The 22997-nt window shown below is 37.5% G+C and overlaps 1 long non-coding RNA gene across 2 annotated transcripts in view; it reads left to right on the forward strand.

Moving 5' to 3' along the window:
- LOC130598664 (uncharacterized) overlaps nt 1–22997 on the forward strand; it is a 163750-nt gene that overhangs the window by 105468 nt on the left and 35285 nt on the right. The window contains exon 3 of one of the 2 annotated variants that reach the window (XR_008972052.1): nt 13213–13294. The exons of the other annotated variant lie outside the window; for it this stretch is intronic. This is a non-coding gene — a long non-coding RNA (uncharacterized LOC130598664). Of the gene's footprint in view, nt 1–13212; nt 13295–22997 lie in introns of those variants that run through there. 2 annotated transcript variants of the gene reach the window in all.

Below are 22997 nucleotides of genomic sequence, written 5' to 3' on the forward strand. Positions count from 1 at the left end.
ATTCTAGAAACGGGGAATTCAGTGATTTATTGCCCTGATGTTTGCTGTCATCACTTACAGTTCCTTGATTAAGAAACATTTAATTTTACATGGCTTCTTTCTGGTGTTGTGACTACAAGTAGACCAATATTTTTTAGTCCAATATATGAATATAATACATACTAGAACAAAATCTATCCTAGTATCTGGCAACTTGAATCCCAAAGTTAAAGGGATTCCCAGTAAAAACCATAATAAGCAGTTTGGGCCTTTCCTTTCTTGCGTGTTTTTGTATGCAGAAGGACAGTGCTTTAGGTGACCCTGCTTGAGCAGGGAGTGTCGTGGTTTAAGCCCAGCTGGCAATCCAGAACCACGCAGCCTTTAGCTCACTCCTCCCCCTTCCTCCCCGCTGCTCACAGAGGGATGGGGAGGAGAATCGAAAGAATGCAACTCCCACAGGTTGAGACAAGAACAGTCCAGTAACTAAGGTATAACACAAAACCACTACTGCTGCCACCAATAATAATAATGATAAGGGAGATAACAAGAGAAGAGAATACAACCGCTCACCACCTGCCGACCGATACCCAGCCCAACCGAGCAGTGATCTAACCCTTCCGGATAACTGCCCGCAGTTTATATACCGGGCATGACCGGGCTGTGGCATGGAATACCTCTTTGGTTAGTTTGGGTCAGGCGTCCTGTCTCTGCTTCCTCCTGGCTTTCTCTCCTCCCTGGCAGAGCATGAGACTCAGAAAGTCCTTAGTCAGACTAAACATTACTGAGCAGCAGCTAAAAACATCGGTGTTATCAGTGCTGTTCTCAGGCCAAAAGTCAAAAACACAGCACTGCACCACCTACTAAGAAGGAGAAAAAATGACTGCTACTGCTGAACCCAGGACAGAGAGTTTGGACTAGATGACTCTCAGTGGTCCCTTCCAACCTCAACCATTCTATGACAATCAAGAATTTTAATCACCCATAGGAGTGTAAACAGTTTTAGTTCACATGGTCCATATTATCTGTTTCTAGTATTATGACCCAGTTTAATACAGCTGAAATCAGCAGAAATCGTGCATTCCAAAGTCATGGAAATTACAGCTCTATGTTTTTTTATAATTGTCTGACTCTGAAATGTATGGAGTTAGTCTATTCAAAATTTGCGTGGTCTATAGCCTTTTTACGTGGATGATTGAGTTCGAAAGTAGTTTAATATTTTTTTCCTTGGTAAAAGAGTCAAATCAGTGATATTCTTGCTCTGATATCAGTGAGGAAGTTTTGTCAGAGGATTAATTCATTTGGGGGTTGTCGTCTGAGTATGGATGAGCTATGCTATAGGTTTTGATCCAGTAAAATACATAATTCACAACACTGAGACACAGTATGAATGCAGCTATTAATCTGTCGGTTCTGAAACGTAAGAACAGACCAGTCTGTGAGCTTCACAGACTATTTTTACCCTAAATGTTTTTAAACCTGGGGTGAACAGAATATTTTAGTAGCATTGGTTAAAAATGTCATGTCTGAAAAATCTGGCAAGTATTCAGAGTCATTTAATCTTTCACCAAGATTTAATCAGGATAGTCTTATATCTCTTTTGTGCATTGTCAAATGCTCACCACAATTTGTCTCCCCCCATGGTGGACTGACAGATTGAGCAAATAAGCAAAGAGCCGGAACATTTGACTGTAATTGCAATGTCAGCATTGGTAAGCTATATTTATGAGAAGAAAGTTGACACTGTGACATTAGTAATTTCATCAGTTTTACATATTTTTTTTCATAAACAAGATATTTTTTATAAATTGTCTGTGACAAATAATTTTGTCTTCTAGAAGAAGGATACAGATTCCGGTTTTGAAAGAAAAACAGGCACAGAAAAAATAGTTTTGGCCCATATTACTCGGCTTTGGGAAGAAAAAAAAAAAATTAAGAACTTTTAAATATCTGCCCTGAGCCAGACTCTGTAAATTGTGGGTTTCCTGTCAATAAGCAAAAACATTATGGCTAGAAACATACTATAAGATAGCATGACTAGGAAGTGTAGTATTTTGTCTAGTTGTACTGTAGCTCTAAAATTGCTCTAGGCAGATACATGAAGTCTTTTATTTTTTCTTGACTTTTTAAACCGCTAGACGCCCACCTGCACTTCCAGTGATTTATGGCACTATACCAAATGTAGTGGCTAATAAAGACAGTTTGTTACTCTCTAATTTTGGAGGGACATAACACATGAAACTGTGTAGCAATCTCTTACCTACATATTTCATTCTATAAGGGGAAACAATAAGAAAGAATATGACAAGTATTAAAGAAGTAAATTACAATGGTATACTCCTTGGTCCAATAAACCACTGCTGGCTGTCATACCTCTAACTACTGAGGTGTTGTTTTGCACTACAGCTTAATCAGCTGGGTCTATGCTGCTCCTTTGTGTTCATGTGCCTTAGGCAGTATAAATGCTGTGATTCACATGCACAATCACATGAGCCTGTGTTGTGCATTTTATACAAAGCTGAATAAAATTATTTGTTAGAATGATTGAGCACATACTCTCAGCTACTTAAATTATGAGAAGGGAGAGTTTAAAAATACATAAAGTGATTCAGAGTGTTTTGAAGTCACTTGCGTATGTACTTAAAATCTGCTGCTTGTGATTCTAGCACAGGTGAGATTGGCTAAATAGGCTTCCTGGCTATGCTGGAATAAAATGCAGCTGTTCAAGCTATAGTATTATGAGGTGGTAGCAAATATGCTGCAAAAATGAAACAGTAAGTGATGATGTGAATTCAGTAGTCTCACTGATATTTTAACTTGTGTATAGATGTGTATGTATACATACACACCCCATCAACTACTTAACATGGTGCTTCAGCAAAGTTGCTAAAGTTCTTGGTTCCTGGTCAGGGCAAGAGACCAGTCTCATGTCTGTTCTTTTGCTGTGTTATTCCCTAATCAGTTATCAGAAATGATCATTAGAATAGAAACAGTGAAATCAGAAAAGGAATAATATTACGTGGTCATTTATTACTACTGTCTTCATTTCACTAAGATTCAGTAATTGTACCTCCCTGTGGAGCTTCTTACCCATACTTCTGTCAGAGGAACAGGTAGATAACAGAAGATTTCTAGGGCATTGTGCAAGAGACCTGTTTGCATTGGATGTATCACATTTCCTTAGGGCTTTAAATATGCTCAGATGGTATGCATCTCCTTTAAGAAATTCAGTAGTGTACTATGATAAACTGTACTATGATATGAGTCATCTGGACCCAGCAACCTCCTGAGGTTCCTACAGTGACCAGAGCACTGTTAAGATGTGTGGGCTTGCGTGATTGCTGCCACATCACACACATGGAGAAATTAAGATTTCTACTCTTTCATCACTAAAAATCACTAAAAAAACAGGGATGCCTGAATATTAATGGGGCATCTAATAATAACGGTAATACGCCCATCTCCCTCAGCCTGAGGACTGCGCAAGACCGAATATATCACCTCATGGCAACATGGTCCTCCCTGGCAGCTAACACATCCAGAGATTGTTTTGACTTTTTCTACGGCTATTTCAAGGCCTTAAGCTGCCATATATTTCTTCCCCAAATGTAAGTCTCATGCATGTTCAAGATGGGAGTCTGACTATAGAAAGGAAGAGAAATAAAAAACTATGGAAATTTCTTTAGCAAGCTTTCTCTAGTGAATTAACATTCTCTACATTTGTGGAAAGGCCAGATACAGTATGCTTCATGGATACTGACAGGGTAAGAATAAGTAACATTATGCACATGTGTATGTTTTACATCTATATGAAATCTGGAATAGAAATTTCAGCACTAAAGAGTCTGAGAAAAACTCAAATCTATAAACTGAAAAAAAAACCTTCCCAAAAATGGCATGAAAAGATATCTGTATCACCTTGCACAATTGTCAGATTATAAAAACAGACACAAAGGATGTAGGATAATTCATCGAATGGACAAGTTACAATACACTTATTCCAAGAGCAGGATGTCTTGCTGGATAAAGCAACTATCACTTGCCTTTCAGGTCTCTGGAACATCATCACCTCTTTTAAGTGAAGACAGTTGAGCTGTCTGAAAGTTGACCACATCACAAAACTAGGAAAGCTTTGCAGTATTTGGTGCAATTGATGTGTTTGGGTGAGGTCAGAACTGAGTAAGTATGATGAGTGAGTCATTTGTCACTGAGAAGAGATTCCAGTGGGAAAGTAGAAAGGTGTTCAGTGGGACAGTAATGGGGAATTAACATTACAGATGCCTGCTTTGTACCTGGCCTGTGTATAATTTTAAAGCTGCTCTCTGTATATAAGCTTCAAAATCCTCAGGCTTACTCTGTCCTTTCAAAGGAAGATGGGTTAGCGGCCATTCGTTGGAATGGGTTTGTTGGAATACTTGTTAAACTTTTATAGATGAGTCTCTCTCTAGCCAAGCAGTGAGTTCACTGGCAGAGCAGTACAGGGAAACTCTTCCTGAGATAGTCTTCATTTCACTTGGCATAGTAAACAGGATTGCCTCATTTATTTCCTACTACTGTGTCTGTTACTGACATAACCTTTAGAAGGTGAAATATTCATGTGAAAGATGAAAACAAATTAGTTTGTAATTAGTTTCAGATCTTGATGTGAATAACTAGAGTCTCTTGAATATACTAACACATAATGATTGAGCTCACTGAACTTCATCTGGATTTGTTACGTATTCAGTCTAGTCGGACCAGTGTATATGTACAGTGTGCATATCTGTAGTGTGAAGTTCTTGCAACAGTAATGATAAAATGCCTCACTCTTTTCTCTCTGCCTTAGTAGAATAATTACTATCCAAGCTATATTTTGGTTATGATACTTAGCAGACCAGTTCTGACATTTCTACATCTTAATCTTTCAAAACAAACACATGAGAAGTAGATGACAGTACATGAATTCTCAAAACCAGGACTGCTGAACACACTGCAGTGGATAATTTTAACACAAGGCAGAATGGCACCTGTTCTTCTTCCTGGTGCCTTTCCTCCATCCTCAAGCATCATGGAGCCCTTTGCTGTGCTCCGTATATGTTGTCTCTGTTTCATAGAAAATTGCTGAAATGGAAAATGCACATGACTTGGAGAGGTGCAGGCAGGCAGGAAGAAAAATTCATAACAGGAATCAAAGATTGCCGCAGTGTGTTTCTTTCACTGTCCTATTGCCATCATGCAATCACATTGACCTTCTGCCCCATTCAGGTAACTGCTTTGTAAAAGATACAGAATGAATAGCTTTTTGAAAGACAGTTTTATAAGAATTTACTGTAAATCTGTCTGCTTCCACTGTAGTAAAAGCCAGGTAGCCAGGAGGACCTAAGCAGTGATGTTTGGTGCTGGTTTCCCTCCTTGGCTGCCTCCCTCCCCAAGCTGAGACTGTTTCCACATCCTATGGAAGACCATTCAAGCAAGAAAGCCCTTTTTAACTGTCATTCATGGAAAGAGTATTAGGCCACATATAGTTGGACTGGCACACTCTCTGGCTGAGCCTCGCTGATCAGCTGAATTGTTTGAGCCAGCTATTTCTTACATGCAAACAGGGAGAACTTGTTCAGACAGTACAGTCACCCTAGAATGGCATGCAGGGATTTAACAAAATGCATGCATAGGACGGCCTTTTTAATCCTTTAGGCTTTTTCTACAACAGGGCACATTCACGAATGATGAGAAATGGCTCTTAGTCTTTCACCGCGTGAAGAAAGAAACAGAATTTTAGAGTATGTTGGGGTTGCTGTGTGTTTATATTTTCTTTATGTTAATTCCCCTATTGAAATAAAAGGTTTCTTTTAACCTTTTCCTGTAGATGAACAACAATCCCCTGTAAAACACTCAGTTAAATGCTTCCTGACTTTTTTAGACTGAGCACAAGGTAGTGACTAATGACACTAAAGTAACACTTTTATGTACTCTGGTAGTAATATATTTGAGAAATCAATATTAATGTGACCACACAATACACAGTGATAATTGTATTAGGAGCACCTGTCTGTCATCTGAAAATACAGGAAAGGATACTTCATGACTATGTACTCCAAGTAAGCAAAAAGGTTATCGGAAAACTCTCTGGAAATAGAGGGACTAATGATAAAAATTATTTTGTTCACACTCTTCATACCTGGGATTTCTCATTAATATATGTAGTATTAATTTTCTCTTGAACAGCAACCACAAGAAAAGACAACATGATATTCTGAAGAATATATGTCTGAGGTAGGCATGCATTTTTGATCTTATTGATTTAAAACGAAATACACTGACAGCTGAAAGACTTGCAGCTGAAATATCATGATTGCTTCTGTGTTTTAGTAACACTGAAAAGTAAGAATTACCAATAATCACAACAGCTCATGGTGGAATTTTGTTGTACAATTCTGTTTTTGTCGAGGTGCAAAAAGAATGAAAAAAATACTTCCATGTATTTGCTTTTCAGTGTATTAGAACAGTTCAGCTTCACAGCTGTCTGGCTATCTTTGTTCATAGCTGGTGAGTTCATTCAGGACATATAAAATAGTTCATTGCAAGAATGAAAGAATTTATTTATTCTTTGCCAAAATAAAGCAAGAAAATATAATATTTTTAAAATAAGTAATAATAAAGTTTACTTTTAAATCAAATGTAAAAATACTGAATGGCAGACTTAACCAGCTGCATTCAAGTACTTAGAAATGAGCCTTTTCCAGCAAAATGTATAGTTACATTTTGATCTTTGATCCAAACCCCATATCTTTTGTGGGAAGTGAAGCACTGAAAAACATTATTAATTAATATCATGTCCAACTCAAAGTTATGTTTAAGATTTTATTTTACTGACAAACATTGTTGCTCCCATGTTTTGAACATTAAATCAATCCTTTAAACAAATTACGGTAGGCAGTCTCAACTGTGCTGGTTCTGTGGGAATGTTAATCTTCTGTTGAGTAAAGGGAAATGTATTTATTTGGAGACTGTGTGGAAAAAAAAAAAGGAGAGTGAAAAGTGAAAGAAAATAAGAGAAAGTGAAATACAAAGAATGGAGTGTCAGTTCATTTATTAAATTAATAAGCAAGTTTTGCTGCTGGTTTCTCCATTTTTATGGAAACTTTCAAATAATATTCCTTATATTGGCCATAGTCTTACATGTTCTGTAGTTCCTTGTCCAGCAATGCCAGAAATTCAGCAGAATCATGAGGATAACTTTTCCATTCTTTAAATTAATTTTTAATTTCAGCATACTTTTCACATGCTGTTTTTGTTCTGTCACAGTAGCTAGGAAAGTCAAAAGAAGTAACAAAACTCCCCTAATTTGTGTCAGTGCTACCTGGAGTGCTTTTAAAGAAATATTTATCTGAAATCACTTTTTGCCATTAGTTATTTAGGATAAGGGTCACATCATCAATTATTATCAATTACCCTAGATTTATGAAATTATAGGTGTTGATCTGAGTTCTCATAGAAGAGAATCTGTGTGGAAAAGTCAGCCTCTGCTTCTACATCCTTTGGCTGAGGTCCACAGCTGTCTGTGCGTTGACTAGCATGATAACACTCAGGTATGCCTTTGTTGACTGGCAATTTATTTTAAGAGTTGAATCAATAGGAAGATTATTTTGATTGACTCCAGTACAGAGTCTGCTTTCATAGGTGTATGGAATATCTTCTTATTTTTGCTCTTATTTTGATTTCTGCCATTCCTTTAGATATACCTGCTCATTCTAACACTTTCGGCAGTACCATATCACTCTACTAGTGACCTAATGGCTCTTCGGACATCCAAAGGAAGGATCATAGCATTAGTTCTGACCAGATGGCCCAAAATCTCAGACAAGTGGCTGCAGAACATGCCCAGTTTGATTCTACACTCTGTGCACAACTAAGTCCAACAAGTCAGATTAACGCTTACAGAACTGCAAGATTCAATGGGGACACTTTGTAGTTCCTTCAGTTTAATAATTAAGGTGAGCAGCAAATATTGTGTATATACCCAGAAAACTTCCAGTGTGTGTACAGAAAACTTCCAGTGTGTGTACCGCATCTCTTTCTGTGGAGGAGTATTTGCTTCAGGTATGCATTCTTTAAATGAAAGTAAAATGTCACCTGCCATGGTATGATCCTTGTTTAGTTCTCTCCTACAGTTTCTAGTGCAATGTTCTACATCAATTAAAAACAGATGAGAGAATGGTTTAGCTGAAGAGTTTGTTTCCTTGTAATCAACTGCAAAAAAGACCAAGGTCATGTAACAGATTTCTTCTTCACTCTCACTTAGCAAAGGCTGTGTGAGTGCAAATTGCTTTATTGGTGGAGGGAATTAAAATTATAAAAAGCTAGGCTTAAAGAAGTGCAAAATCAGGACTGTGTCAGAACAGGGACAATATAATTGTGGTATGGATTCCCATATGGGACTAAATTATCTAGATTTTAGTAATGTCAGCAGTTCTATGTGACTGCTGGAATGCAGCCAATGTGCCACATTTGCTTCATTTTTTAAGATGGTTCTTATTCTACACAACTTTAAATATGCAGAACGCTAAATTTGCTCTAGGTGTCATAGTGGCACTTCTGTGCTGAATAATTTTGCATGCTAATTTTATTTAATAGAAACATAAAAGTAGCCTAAAATGTATCCTAATCCAAAGTAAAGTTACAATCATTTCAATCCAGTTTACAGTATCTTCAGAAAAAGACTGTTTATTTCTATGGGCACATATCAAGGTTGTCTCCCTTTAGAGTGCATTCCATTCAGTAATACTGTTTTGTAGCAACTCAATAAAGCTGATAGTTTTTCTGGGTAATTACCCACAGCCCCCTGCAGGACAAATTAGCATTCATGACCTGAATAATGCTTACTAGAAAGAGTTCAATGGAATTTACTTAATCAGAATCATTGCTTTCTCGTGGCTACACTATTTTTAACCTAGTCCCTATTGTCTGCTAATAGCAAAAATCTTGTCAGTGCCAGGTCCAACTTGGCACAGGGTGTATAAGGAGAGAAAGATTATCCTCCTCAAAGCTACACAGTGTATTTTTAAAGCTTACAGGCTGTGTTCTGCAGTCTTTACTCAGACCTTGCTTAGGTAAAAGTGCATTGAAGTCAGTGGGAGATTTGCCAGATGACAGAGTGTTGAATCAGACATTATGAAAAGAAGTGTATATATGTTTGCTATGCAGTCCATGATTTATAATTTCTGCTAACCATGAAAGGCTGCTAAAGAGGACTTTCAAAGGTGATTTTTCTTTTCTGGGCTTGTGAGAAGAGGAAAAGTTCCTGCCTGTTTCAAGCCATTTTGTAGGGTTGTTTTTTTTTTAATTACCTCTGATGCTTTTCAAATTATATAAAATATAAATAGCTATTCCTTTGATGTTTTTGATGGTTTGTGTTTTGCCTTCCACTTCCTAAGACTGTGTAGCATGTCAAGGTTAGCACAACACAGGTGAACCTTACAATGGCTTAACCAGACGCTCACTAAAGCAGACCAGGAGGATTGGAGAGAATTTCTGAAATATTACAGAAATGAGATGCATGAATGCAGACACACACACAACCACACCCGCCAATATAACCAAAAAAATTACACAGCAGGAAAGTTATGTGAAGTTGAGCTGCTGCTTCCCATGAAAGAAGTTATGTTTTAGCTGTGTTGTCCTTGCACAGTGTATCAATCACAGTAATAGGAAATAAGAGCTGGACCTAATTTGCATGGAATTCAAAGGTGTTTTGCCAGTGTTGTTTGTTCTGTGGCTTGAAATTATGGCCAATTGATTTTCAGTTCCTGGCCAAAGCTACAGTGTTAAAGAAGTCATGTGCAGAGTTGTAGTCCTTTGGTGTCCTGTGCCTTTTTAAGCAAAGGTCTTTTACTGTTCTCAGTGTGCGTTTGCAAGGTAAGATGCAGCTAAAAACAAATTTTAATGGATTATTTAATGGCCCTTAGATGTTGACACTAGGGATTCTGGAAATACAGAAAACTTTGACAGACTCTTCAGGGCAATAATCTCAGTCAAAGTGGGTATATGAATGAGTACCAATATTCTACACACAAATAGCATTCGCTACACCAAAAAACAACACCAAAAAATCTCCACTTTGGAGAATCTCTTCAATTCAACCTACCGGAGTCAGAATAATCCCAGGTGAGATTAAGCAAGAAATGGGACAAGCTGAATAAAAACGGTGTGAATTGTTGAGTAAAGAGAGACTCACTGAAGCCAATTTTATCCTCAGCTGTGTGTTAGCACAATCCAGTTCAGGATGATCCTGACTTACTTGTTTTTTGTAATTGTCAGGAGGTATTAAGTAGTGCTGCTCTGTGAGGAATGGAGTAATAGCATTGCAGCCAGCAGTACATTTTATTGTTCATAGGTGCAAAAAAGGGAGTTGTCCTTTAGATTTGCATTTCTTTTACTTTAGCTGCAAAGACTATGCCAGGATGTTGCAGGCAGAACATTTCCTTTCTGCCACCATTGAAGAGATATTGTCTGATCAAGTAAAACAATTGTTTCCTCAAAGAGAGTGAGTGCTCCAGTTTCAAATGCATTAGATGAAATAACAGGTTAATTTATTTTAGATGAGCATCATATTATTTGTTTGAAGGGAGATGTAATTACAATGGAAAGCTTAACACTAGCAGAATTTACAAAGAAGTCTTAGTCACTAAGGTGGAGTTTGTGAAGTCTGTTTGGCTCTAGTTGGACTGACTCATTCCCAAAGCAGACTGTGAAGCCTTCCTCTTGGATAATATAACCTTATCCCACACCCATCAATTATTTAAAACTTTTCTGGATCATCACATCTGTCCTTGAATTAAAACCTTTGCAGAAGAAGGTTCTAAAATTCTAAATTGTCAAATTCAGGTTTTACATTTAAAATTCCTTTAATAGATTTATCTAAATTTGAGTCTAAATGTGGTTTCCCTCAGATTCATATCTCTATGCAGAGAAGTTTTGAGAGAATATCGTAATTGAAAAGAGTTTGGTTGTGAAATTATTCCTTAGGAACTCTGAATTTTGCATTTCTGTGAAAGTGACTCCTTTTATCACTAATCTGGCCAGGGCTACTAAACAAAAAAAAAAAAGTGGGTAAGACAGCTTCATAGGAATCAATTTTGCTGTTTCACATCAGTATTTTCTCTCTTTTTGCTTTCACATCTGCTTTTTTATAAAATGTTGTTAAATCAGTCTTTCACACAGACTCTTGGGCAATATGGTCTAGTGTGAGGTGTCACTGCCCATGGCAGGTCGTTGGAAGGTCTTTTCCAACCCTAACCTATCTATGATTCTCTGAGTCCACCATGATATTGACAAAAACTGTAATCTATAATATAATGCACTTTACATTCTTTTGATTTCTAGTTCATACTGTTCTAGTTCACATGGCTAAAAGAAAACCTTAAACCATTTTAAAATCAATTTTAGAAAGTAAAACAGAGCCAGCAGATGGACAGGATCCTAGAACATCATTTTTTGTTTAGTGCCAATGTAAGAACAAGTCACACATGCAAAACTTTAAGTCAAAGCTCAAATTCATTTAGTAAAATAATGAACTTGATCAACCACTCCCATCAGGGTTATTTGCTGAAGACAGTACATAAGACTTGTAGACATGTTGGAGGAACAAATAATGAAACTTCAGCCATTTCAGATACTCTGTTTATTGACTGTGGATTCAGAAAAGGGGACATTGCTAGTGTTTAATATAAAACAATTCTAATTCTTCCATAGAACCATAAAATCATAGAATGGTTTGGGTTGGAAGGGACCTGAAAGACCTAGCTCCAATGCCCCTGCCATGTGTAGGGATACCTTCCACTAGACCAGGTTGCTCAAAGCCCTGTCCAACCTGGGCTTGAGCACTTTCAGGGATGGGGCATCCGTAACAGGGCCACATTCGTCTTATGTTGGGTATCCCAGAGCTGAATGCAGTACTCCAAGTGGGGTCTCATGAGAGCAGAGTAGAGGGGGAGAATCCCCTCCTTCCACCTGCTGGCCATGCTCCTTCTAATGTAGCCCAGGATACAGTTTGCTTTCTGGCCAGCTCATGTTTAAACCACATCAACCAACACCGCAACTTCTCATAGCTGCTTGCAATCTGTTCTCTGCCCAGCCTGTATTTGTGCTTGGGATTACCCTGAACCAGATGCAGGACCTTGCACTTGGCCTTGTTGAACTTCATGAAGTTCACATGGGCCCACACCTGAAGCCTGTCAAGGTTCAGACCCTGCCTTTCACCGTGCCACCCCCACCACACAGCTTGGTGTCACTGGCAAAGTGCTGAGAATGCACTTAATTACACTGTCCATGCTGCTGACAAAGATCTTGAATAGTGCCAGTCCCAAACCAACCCCTGACAAATGTCACTCATCACTGGTCTGCACTTGGACATTAAGCTGTTTACTGCGACTCGTTGAGTGCAACCATCCAGCATTCTCCAGCCAGATACAGGTGCACAGTGCAGAATGCTTCACACAGTATTCAGCAATATCTGTCTGTATGGGATCATAGTTCTTTGCCCAACAATTGTTTATTCATTCTAACGCAACAGCAGTTAGAAGTCACCCATAGAAACTCTGAATGCCTTGACAGCAATTAAATTTGCAGTAGCACTGATAACTAACAGTAACTGTCAGAATTTCTTTGATGAAATTCCTAAACCCATTTTGCCTAGCTGCACCGACCTCTTGAATTAAATTGAAAGTTCCCTGCTACTTACAGTTTGTGGATTACCAGACTACCTACATTGGTCTTGAACTGAGGCAGCAGTACTCTTACGAAGTCAGTGTAAGGTCATAATTCTCAACTGTAGTCATGTACAAAGCACAGAATTAAAAAACTTCCTAACCACCTCAGAGACATTTACCATTCCAAGAAATAAGGAACAGGAAGATATCAAAACGCAGCATTTTAACTTGTAAATTACTGCAGTACTTTGCAAATACGTAAGAATTTCTCTCTGACATGTGCCAATCCTGGTTACATTCAGTATGCTAGGTGGAGATAAGGGACTGGTTTTGCTTTGCTCATGAAGGAACAGGAACAGCAGGAGCACTGTGCTGGCTTCTCAGGAAGCCAAAGTCTGGGAACTGAGATACAGCTGCTTGATTAGAAGTTAATAACTGAGAGATTGATATGACTTCAGTCTATCTTCCACCACAAGGTGTAATGGCGTCTGAACAGACTGAAGCAAAAATTCCATTGCAAAGACACTGTTGTGTTTGCTCTGCATTTCAGGAGACAAGTTGACAATATCCTGCTATCTAAATTGGCCAAGATCAGAAATAGTCCAAAAGGTAGCATAGTATTTGATGGTGAGCAGAACTATTCATCACAAACCAGAGTTATGCTGTTCAAAGGAGTGGGAATTTGTACAAAAGAGATATTGAGGAAGAATGAAGCCTTGGAGGCTTAGGGATTTATATTGGTGAAACCAGCAACCTGGAAGTCGTTTATTTGGCTTTTCCTTTCCACTAAATGTGTATACTTTTGCAAGAGGGTAGTAGCATCCATGTCTATGACTTTTTAAGGAAAAATATGAATGATGATTACTGAAATTCTTACTTTGTCTTGAACAGTAAGCAAATATTCTGCTGTTATGTGGGAGAAACAGTTTAATATTTTACCTTCTCAATCAGTAGGAGACTTAAAAATAAATATTCAGTAGCTCCCTAATAAGTTTGTTAAACACTTTTACCAGCTAAAACCTCAGCAAAGAAGTGATGTTCTGACTCTGATGTTCTGATGTTCTGACTCTGATGTTCTTCATAAAACATTCCCTGAACCTTCAACAGTTCTGTGCATTGCAGAGTGACAAGACATGATCGTAATAGATTAAATGGTTTTATTTAGACCTTTATTACTGCTGTGTGGAGATACAGACTCCTGCCTCCAAGTAGTCATGATGCCAGCTTCTTTATTTCCTTGTGGTTATTTCTGCAAATGGGAATTTTCACACCCTTCGCCATACTACTGCTCATGCTTCAGAAAGCATGCAATTAACATCCAAAAATGTATTTTTCTAGCCTCCTTTTAACTCTCTTTTAGCATCTTTTACTATGATAACATGCAGCAGTGCTGAGGTTTTTCACCTGCATTTTCGTGCCGATTGTGCTAACCAGTATGATTGCACACAGGCACTCCTTTTCTTTTGTCCAGATCATCACTGTTATGGGACAGAATGGTCACAATCTTGTCCAGAGCTAAAGGATACATCAGAGGGGATGATGGTGGGTGAAGCCCTACACACTAAATGTTGCATTTGCAGTGGTGGGTGATTTCTGTAACTCATCCTTTCCAAAGTGTGTTATATTTGGAAGGCTTGTTCTAGTCATTAATAAACTTCATCAGTATATGCATTGCTAAGATTTATTTATATTTTTGTGAAGGCCTAAAGACATCTGAGTGGTTTTTAACAGAAACAAATGCTTCAGATTTGCAGACAGACTGACATAACATTATCTTTGAGAAAAAAAATTGTAAGTCAAGCAGTGTAGTATATCTTCTATAATATTTGAGTGGGAGCTTTTTATCAATAATATAGCTTTGCCAAACACAGAAGTATGCTGGAGACCATGACCTTTGGAAAATAATGTTTAGTGACATTAATCTACATCTAATAGAGGGTTTTATATCATCACTTTGGTTTATATCTGCATTATTGTAGCACGTAGGCTGTCACCTGCATTTATATAACATGAGACTGATTATTCCTTATCATGCTCAAAATGCAGACCTCAGGGAAGAGACATTTTGGACCATTGCCAGGGGTATGTGTAACATGTTACATGCAGAGCACTGCTTTTAAGGCTATCGAGTGCAATTTGCACTCTTTGTCTCTTCAGTATGTCTTATGCTTGACAAGATAATTGCTCCCCATAACACACATCCTAGAACACATTCATTACAAACCCATTGTTCCGACATATAGACACAGATATTGGTGAAGGAATGTAGCTGATATTCTTTATAAAGTATGATATATGTGGAATATATTTTCATAAGTAAACTAGAAGTTAACAATTGTAATAAACCAAAGATGAAGAAATTGAATTGAGAACCTTGCATGTGTAAGTGTTCCACTTATCAGAGAAAACAGAATGCTTGATTTCACATAAATGACTTTAAGGAAAGGGTACTGAAATATCATTTCTGAGTGGTTTATTGCTTCTTATTATTCTATACATTAGATGTAGAGAGAATTTACACCAAAACATAGAAAGTAATCTGTCTTTGAATATTTGTAAATTACAATTATATAGCAGCCTCATTACTGAGCCTTAGCTCAACACACTTCAGAAGATATGCAAAACTTTATTTTAAATTAATTTTGTTAATTCGTTTCACTTAAATTGGTAGGGAGACTAACTTTGACTAGGATTATAAGATATTATTTGTTAAATTTACTCCTTTGCTATCACAGTTACTTGATGACTTTTTTTTTCTCTTTTTCTTTGGCAGAGATTGTAGTCCATATCTTTATGACTCACAAGCAAAAAAACAGGCTAGATGTCTCATATTGGGCTTTCCATCCTTTATTCTGGAAATTCTATGTGGGTCTTAATTTTCATGCCCCTAATAGAGGGTGCTGGTCCTTTGATGTGGTAGTATATAACATTAGTAGTACATAACTTAAATATTGTTAAAATATTATAGAAGATCAGCTGTGCTGACACAGTTCCTGTGTATTTCTTAAACTGTAGCTTTTATTGAGTGATATAATTAAAGAAGATCCCATTATGGAAGCATCTAGATCTCTCAGTTAGGTGAGAGCAATATATATCACAAATAACAGGGCAAGGCTGGTAATGCAGGAAACCTCTGTGAGGAATCGTGTTAGGTAAGCTGTGACCTGCTCTTCCTTTAGAAAGTAGTTCACTTATATCCATTCATGACAGTAACAGTATATCCTGTGGGAAACATTATTTTACATTATTTCCACAAAAGTAGGTTCAAGTAATGTGAAATAAACATATATCAAAAAGAATACCATATGGTATTGTTCTACTGAAACTCATATTGTGCAATTCTGAATGTGGATGGAAAGAAACCTTTCTTCAAAAAGGGCTGTATTTGCCTGTGAGCTCTGTTTGGCAGTTATAGGAATTATACCTTTGCTTGGTGGCCTTGATTTGTAGCTGCAGCTAAAAGCAACTCTGTTCACTGAAGGTCATTTTTATTCTCTCTTAAACCTAATACAGCATGTATAAAATCAGTGACCCAACATACTCAACAAAATTTGTGTTATAGTAAGGAGTTCCCAGCCAAGCAACTGCTTTTCAGGCCCTGCATTTACACCACCAGCTGTAACAACAATGAGCGAGTGTGTTCAGACACCATTTCGCTCGCTTAGTGCTACTGAGTGACAAGACCATGGTGAATGATGGAGGGTTTTGAGGTTGCATTACATCAGTCCAGCCAAAAAAGTCTGGCTAAGCACAAAGTGAAAGTGAAAGGTTGATGTTCTGGTGCAGTGACTCCATGCTCTGCTCTGTTCATTTAAATCCATATATAAAATACAGAGCAATGGAAACTTGGGGGGAAAGAATATGTTTCTTACATTAACGATGAAGTCCATGTGTAAAGTGAAAGCTTTGCAAAGACAAAGAATAGTTAATCATTTTTGTTTTCAACATTGGCATCTTTAAATTGCTGTTTCTTTTGGCCAATTCCTTAAAACTAGATCCTTTTTCTGACTGTTTATGTTGCTGAAGTTACTGCTCTACCTCCTACATATGCAATCAGCTGGATTTTCCAACACACCCTCTTTGTGCTGGGCCTTCAGTTGAGTTTGAGAGAGGATGTGGTTTTTCTTAAAATTTAAATTTACCCGTTCTAGCCACAAATACTTTTTAGTCTATCACTAATGTTTCTTTTCTAACCAGAAAAGTAATTTTTTCTGCATTAAAATGTGATTTAAAAATATATTATTGATGGAAATGTGAATTAATGATAACTCCAGTGAAGCTGGAATTGAAATACTGAGAACTCACACACACAAATAAGCAACATGTGGAGGTTTACATCCACAGACTATTGATGTGTATTAACTGTCTTATTTGTGTGCACTTAAATTGCCAAATCCAGGTTAGGTTAGCCTGGGAAGCATAAGGTCCCAGAGAACTTTCTTAGTGAAATCTGGGGCTGTGAGGAACATTAACTAGTTTTTTATTTTGCTAGCTAGAGTATTGCTCAGTTATAATACAAAACGTGTTGTAGGTCTACACTGACAACAAAGACCTGGGAATATACAGTAGTAGTAGTTCAGTACTACAGTTTGCATGTCCAGTAGTTTTTGTGGGACAAGTTAGGTATAAAACTGGACAGTAACATTGCAAAAGTAGCTGAATTGCATGTGCAAATTGCAGTAATTATGCATGAAAATTAAGACTGTGCTACAAATTTCTTTTTGTACATGTAGACGCATGCATGAAGTTTAGAAAATCAGTCCAGAGAATTTAAAGCACAAATGAACCACATGGATCAGTAAGCAAACAGCCTGAAAATTCTGCTGTATATGATGTCATCTCTTCGCTGTAGGTCAGAACTAACTTCATGCTGTTAATTATAGGTATTTATCATAGCTCATATGATTTTGTGGGGCCTTGTCAGTGATCAAAGGTGGTTCTTTGAAGGCCTGTCATCAAGTGAGTTAGTAATTGTAAAATAGCTTATTTACTGAATCTAATATGCCATTAAATAGACTCATTTTCCCTTTTTCAGCAATTCATATTGTTGATAAAAGGACAGTTCTGTTTTAGTAAAGTTGATTTGTTGCAGTCAGGTATAATAATTATGTACTCTTATGTATACTATATGTGCATTAACACATGAAAGTTATATTACAGCACCTTTAAAAGTCTATCTTAAACTGGTAATAGAAGGGAGATATGAATTAGGTGAAATGACCTATGGAAACAAATATAACAGAAAAATAAGGTGATGAAATCACTATCATATTTGGTTACAGTGTGCCCAGACTGATTCTTGAGATTATTGTAAAAACAAGCTGAAAATTTAGACTTCAGACAAAAATATACTGCATTTGAGAGATGAGGACTGCATTTAAAGATCCTAATGAACATATAGAATACAAAAACAGAAAAGGACCTGAACTGAAAGTGAAGTAAATACAGCTAATATTAGGTTGTATTACAGGTGGGAACTTTTTTCCTCCTGCTCTTTGAGCCTGAAGGTACTTTTTTTCTAACCTTGCACCTGGATTCAAGCTACTTTCTTTGAGTCGACTTGTATTCTGCCTGGGAAAACCATTTATGTAAAGAATGACCTCTCTCCGGGTTTTGCAGCTTGTTTGTGGTGCAGATGAGTGTGTCAATTCAGAGCCCTCTGTTTGGTGTTGACTAAGACCTTGAAGAGTTCTTCAGCCCCACTAGGCTACAGAAGAGCCTATTGAGACTGTCAGCCTTTTTTCCTGCCAGCTACTTTTTTTATTAGGCTGATAAACTCCTGAATTGTTGAAAAGCGGCTGCTCGGAGGAGGATTTAGCTAATTCTCAGGGCGCTTCTGGGTGTGTGGGAGATATATTTACGTCTGGACTATGAAGGTCCCTTGCATTGTTAGACCTAGGTGACCTCTTTCTAGATCAAAAAGAGGTTGCTGGAATGCAATTAAAATGCAGTGTTACTTACTTGTAAAGCCTCGGTAACCCAATCAGCAGTTCTCTTCACCCATCTTTTTGTCAGTTTCTCTGCACTTCGAGATTTTATTCCTATTTCAAGCTTTGACTGCGCCATAATTTGGTTTTACCTTATTGAAAAAATGCCTTAGATTGTATTATTAAAAGTATCTTTAAAAAAAAAAGGAGAGAAAAAGAACAAAAAAAAAATTGTCCTGTCTTTTAACAGTTCTGCAGAGGTTCAAGCTATTAATTTTCACATATTGCTCAAGTAAGCAGAACTATGTGCATTTGATTTTTTTCCTTAATAATCTCAGATGTAGTTTTGTTGTAATGTAGTACACAATTCATATTGATTAACATGTCTGTGAGATATGCATTTTACAGACACATTCCAAAGTGAAGCATGAAATCGAACTGTAAATAATTACATTTTTTAAAAGGGTGAGTTTTTTTAGTTCTGTGGCAAAATCTGTACTTACTGAAACAAAGGTTTGATTAAAACTAAAAACAAATTTACATTTGTAGGAGTTTCAGCACTGTTGTTTGCAATTTGTTATATGCCTTTACCTGGCATGCTATTTCACCCTTCATGACACACATCAATACCTTCTTTATGTCTGGCTATTACCACTCATTTAAAAATCTATTTTACATGATTCTTTCAGCCAAAAATGGACCATAATGACATAGAATAGAGCCTGTGCTTCATAAATTCTCCAGGAATCAATACTTTGGCTGGGAATTTGTCAGTCTCACAAAGCTATGCGTCATTAAACTTTACTATTATTACAGTGGACTCTGCTTCAAAGTTCACTACCTAGCTGATATTGGATGAACCCATTTAAAACAAGGAAAAGATATGAGACACAAATGCTTCTGTACTGACATGTATTTATCCAGATAATGTTTAATTTATGAAATATAAGTAGCTCTTAAACTGCTTATTGGTTTATGGGCAAAGTTCAGCAATATCATTGTTAAAGATTATACGCTGATTACAAGTTATTGGCAAATGACTTCAAAGTAAATCCATTCAAATTATTTCAAATATGACTTATTCTGCCCATAGGATCTTATATATTAATCACACAACAATGAATTTATGAGCACAGACAGCCATTTGAATTCAGTACCCATATCCAGCCAAACCACATTAGCAGGAGATCTTATTGCTGTTAGATTATAAACAGTTCTTTGTCACTGTATATATGTGTAATACTCAGTAAAAACATAGGTATTTCTGCAAACAAAAGTATTTGTTACACACTATTGATTATGTGGTATGCATTGGTATTTTGTGTGAAATATTTTAGCTCCTTTACTGAAGAGTGAGGACTTTTACAGGGCTTCCAGAGAGAATAACAAATAAACAATGAAATTCAGGAATTTATGGATGACGAGGTGAAGAACTGTTTATTTCTATCACTCAAGCTTAATCTTGAATACTAAAAATACATCCACAATTCAGGATTATTTTACAGAATATAACCCTTGTAGAAGGGTTATAAGCAGAATAAAAGCTCAATTCAAAAGAAGATTACTTATGCCATCAATGAAATGGGCTGTATATACTGCCTGCCTCACATGCTTGATTGACCAGTTCCTGGGTCTATCAGACTGCTTTGAGTAGACTTCTGCTCTTTCACACTGCCCCTGACCATGGGCCAAATAACCATCTGCTTAGCTGAGAGTACTCATGCTGGTGCCCATGGACGTGTCACTGTACTCACCATGTGCAAGTACTTGAGAAAATACTTATAATCGGGATTGACTAAGTATCTTCTCAGGTGCAAGGATCAGGATTACATGAATTTGTTTAAGGGGCTCCTGGTTCTTCCTGCCTCAAAGAAACGTGGATGCATGCAAAGCTCCAGTGATATCACAAGCTTCTAAAAGTGCAAGTATTTCTGTTAGCCCCGTGAGAAGTCACCTGCAAAAGATAAAGGACAAAATCAATGGTTTGTTGGCAGACACACGCACAGGCACATGTCCTCTCTATCCTCTCCTTGGGGTTGCCACACCTGCCTGACTGCTGTGTCAGCATCATCTCTCACACTCAGGAGATCAAAAAAGAAGAAAACAAAAAGGGTCATTAGTTAAGAGGCGCAGGTGTGAACAGACTTTCTAAACCATAGACTTTGTGCACCTGCTCCAGGGCGCATTGCTGGGAATTGGGACAGGTGTACTAACCTCCAAGCCTTGCCAGGCTTGTGGGGATTGCTGGCTATGGACACTGAATGTTGTGTATATGCAGGAGAAAATGCTGCTCTCACTGCATCTTTGTATTGTGATCCAGTGCATTTGTGATTCTGGGCAAATTACGGTACTGCAATCATTTGCAAAGCTGTAAACGATTTGCAAAATGAGCTCTGGTTTAAAGCTTGAGCAAATTCTGCATGTCTAAGATCAGCTATAAAACTTGCATTTTAGAAAATGCATTCCTGTTTTGATTACCTTGTCCATTTCTCTTCTTCAAAGTCATAAATACTGAAAAGAACAAAAATACATAAGCAGACTGGAATATTGCCCCCGAGTTTACAAGGCTTCCCTCAAACATGTTCATTTCAGTTGTTTCTTTAAACAGGTATTTGGTTCCTCTTACATACTCAGAGTATATTGGGTTACTGGATTGTTTGCCAGTGTTTGATAGTATCTTAAAGGTCTCCACAAGATTAGGTTTATCATTCTAGGCCCAAGTTTGTCTTGGGATTTTGTCAGGTGCCAAAGCAAGTAACTGTGCTGGAACCCATGTTCCTGTAACACATTAAAGATGCTGTTTGGAAATCATTAATGCTCCACCAAAACCTACAATGTACCTTAATTTGAAGTGTTCTCACAGCCAAAAACCAGACATATCTCTGATCTGTCATGCAGGCACTGTCTTTATATATATATATATCTATATACACAAAATAACTGTCATACAGGCTTCTCATCACAGAGGAGAATACTTGAACTAAATGTAATTAGTACAGTGGAAATTGAAAGTAAGAGAGAAGAGACTGATACAAAAAGAGGATGACCCATAAAACAGGATGCTTATGGCATGGCTGATAGAAGATCCCTAAGATTTTAGAGAAACTATTCAGCTTTTCATTAGCATTGAGCACTTCCTCAGGACACCAGCTACATGGAACTGGAAACATAAACTTATCCTTTCACACACAGTCCTATTCAAAATCTTTCATAGCATTTCCAAGTTGGATATGAAAAAGATGCAACTGCTGTCTTCACTATTGTCTTAGTATTATTTCATTTATAACACACACTTACATGCCTGGCGTTTCACAGATAAAAGGTAATCCAAAGCCTCTATCCTTGGCATTTTGCAATCTAATCTAATCAGCACAAATCACATCTGAAGCAAAGCCACTATAAATATATCTGTATCTCTTTGGGGAAAAAGTGTGAAAACAAAATAAAGGTTCTTCAGGAAATATTTTGGTTTAGTTTGGTTTGGTTTTTGTTTGATTTTTGTTAGCCTAATTGCTTTAGTATTACTCGCCTGTTAAGGAGAAGAAAGTGACACTAGGCTTTTCTTAAGCAATGGTAGGAGGTGGAAAGGGAAGATAAAACTGAAGGAAGAAAATGAGTTGAAGGAGGGGGAATGAGGTCATTGGATGCACTAGGGAAATGTGGAAAGGGGTTGACTGCTTGAGATGGAGGCAGCAGCCTGGAAGAGAGTATGAAGTCGCAAAGAAACAAAAGGAGCACAGCACAGGGCAGAGTCTGCAGAGCAAATGTGGAGTGTCTGGGGAAGCAATAGGAAGTCAGAAAGGAGATGTACAAGAATTAGAGTCGTTTCAGGAATCCCTGAATGTGAAGAGCAAAAATCACTGATTGTTTTAAAGAAACAGAAGGATATTTTGTAAGGTAAGTTCTGGTTGATATTTTGAGGTGAGAGTGCAAGAAAAGGCTTTGGTAGCTTGATATGTGCGGAAGTTTGTCAGACAGATTCTTCGTCCAAAGCACCTGTATAAATGGTGCACAACTATTGCTAAAGGCTTTAGGCTGAAACAGCAGACATGTCTTTGCATCAGCCTTTTGAGTCTAAAATGCTTTGTGACACATGCTGAATCTACACTGGGAGAAGCCAAAAGAAACAACCCTGCTGTCCCTCCCATAGCCTACTCCCTAGGTCCCTAGCTGCCTAAGAGATGTGACTTTTGAAACTTACTGTGAAGGTCACCTTTTTATGCATGAACAAGGTACAATCCTGACCTATTTGAACAGTAATATTAAGGTTCCCATAGATGTGGTGAAAGTAGAGTTTCATCTGGGCTATCAGTGGCTACCAGCCGTCCCAGTGTTTAAAAGTGGTTTTCCTTTAATGCTACTACAAAGGGGATACCGATATACTTCAACTTGACTCCAGCATGTCTAG

Source organism: Pezoporus wallicus, unplaced genomic scaffold (assembly GCF_028554395.1).
Source record: "Pezoporus wallicus isolate ANWC-B61680 ecotype Strahan unplaced genomic scaffold, APGP_CSIRO_Pwel_v1 contig_4238, whole genome shotgun sequence".
Taxonomy (NCBI): Eukaryota; Metazoa; Chordata; class Aves; order Psittaciformes; family Psittacidae; genus Pezoporus; species Pezoporus wallicus.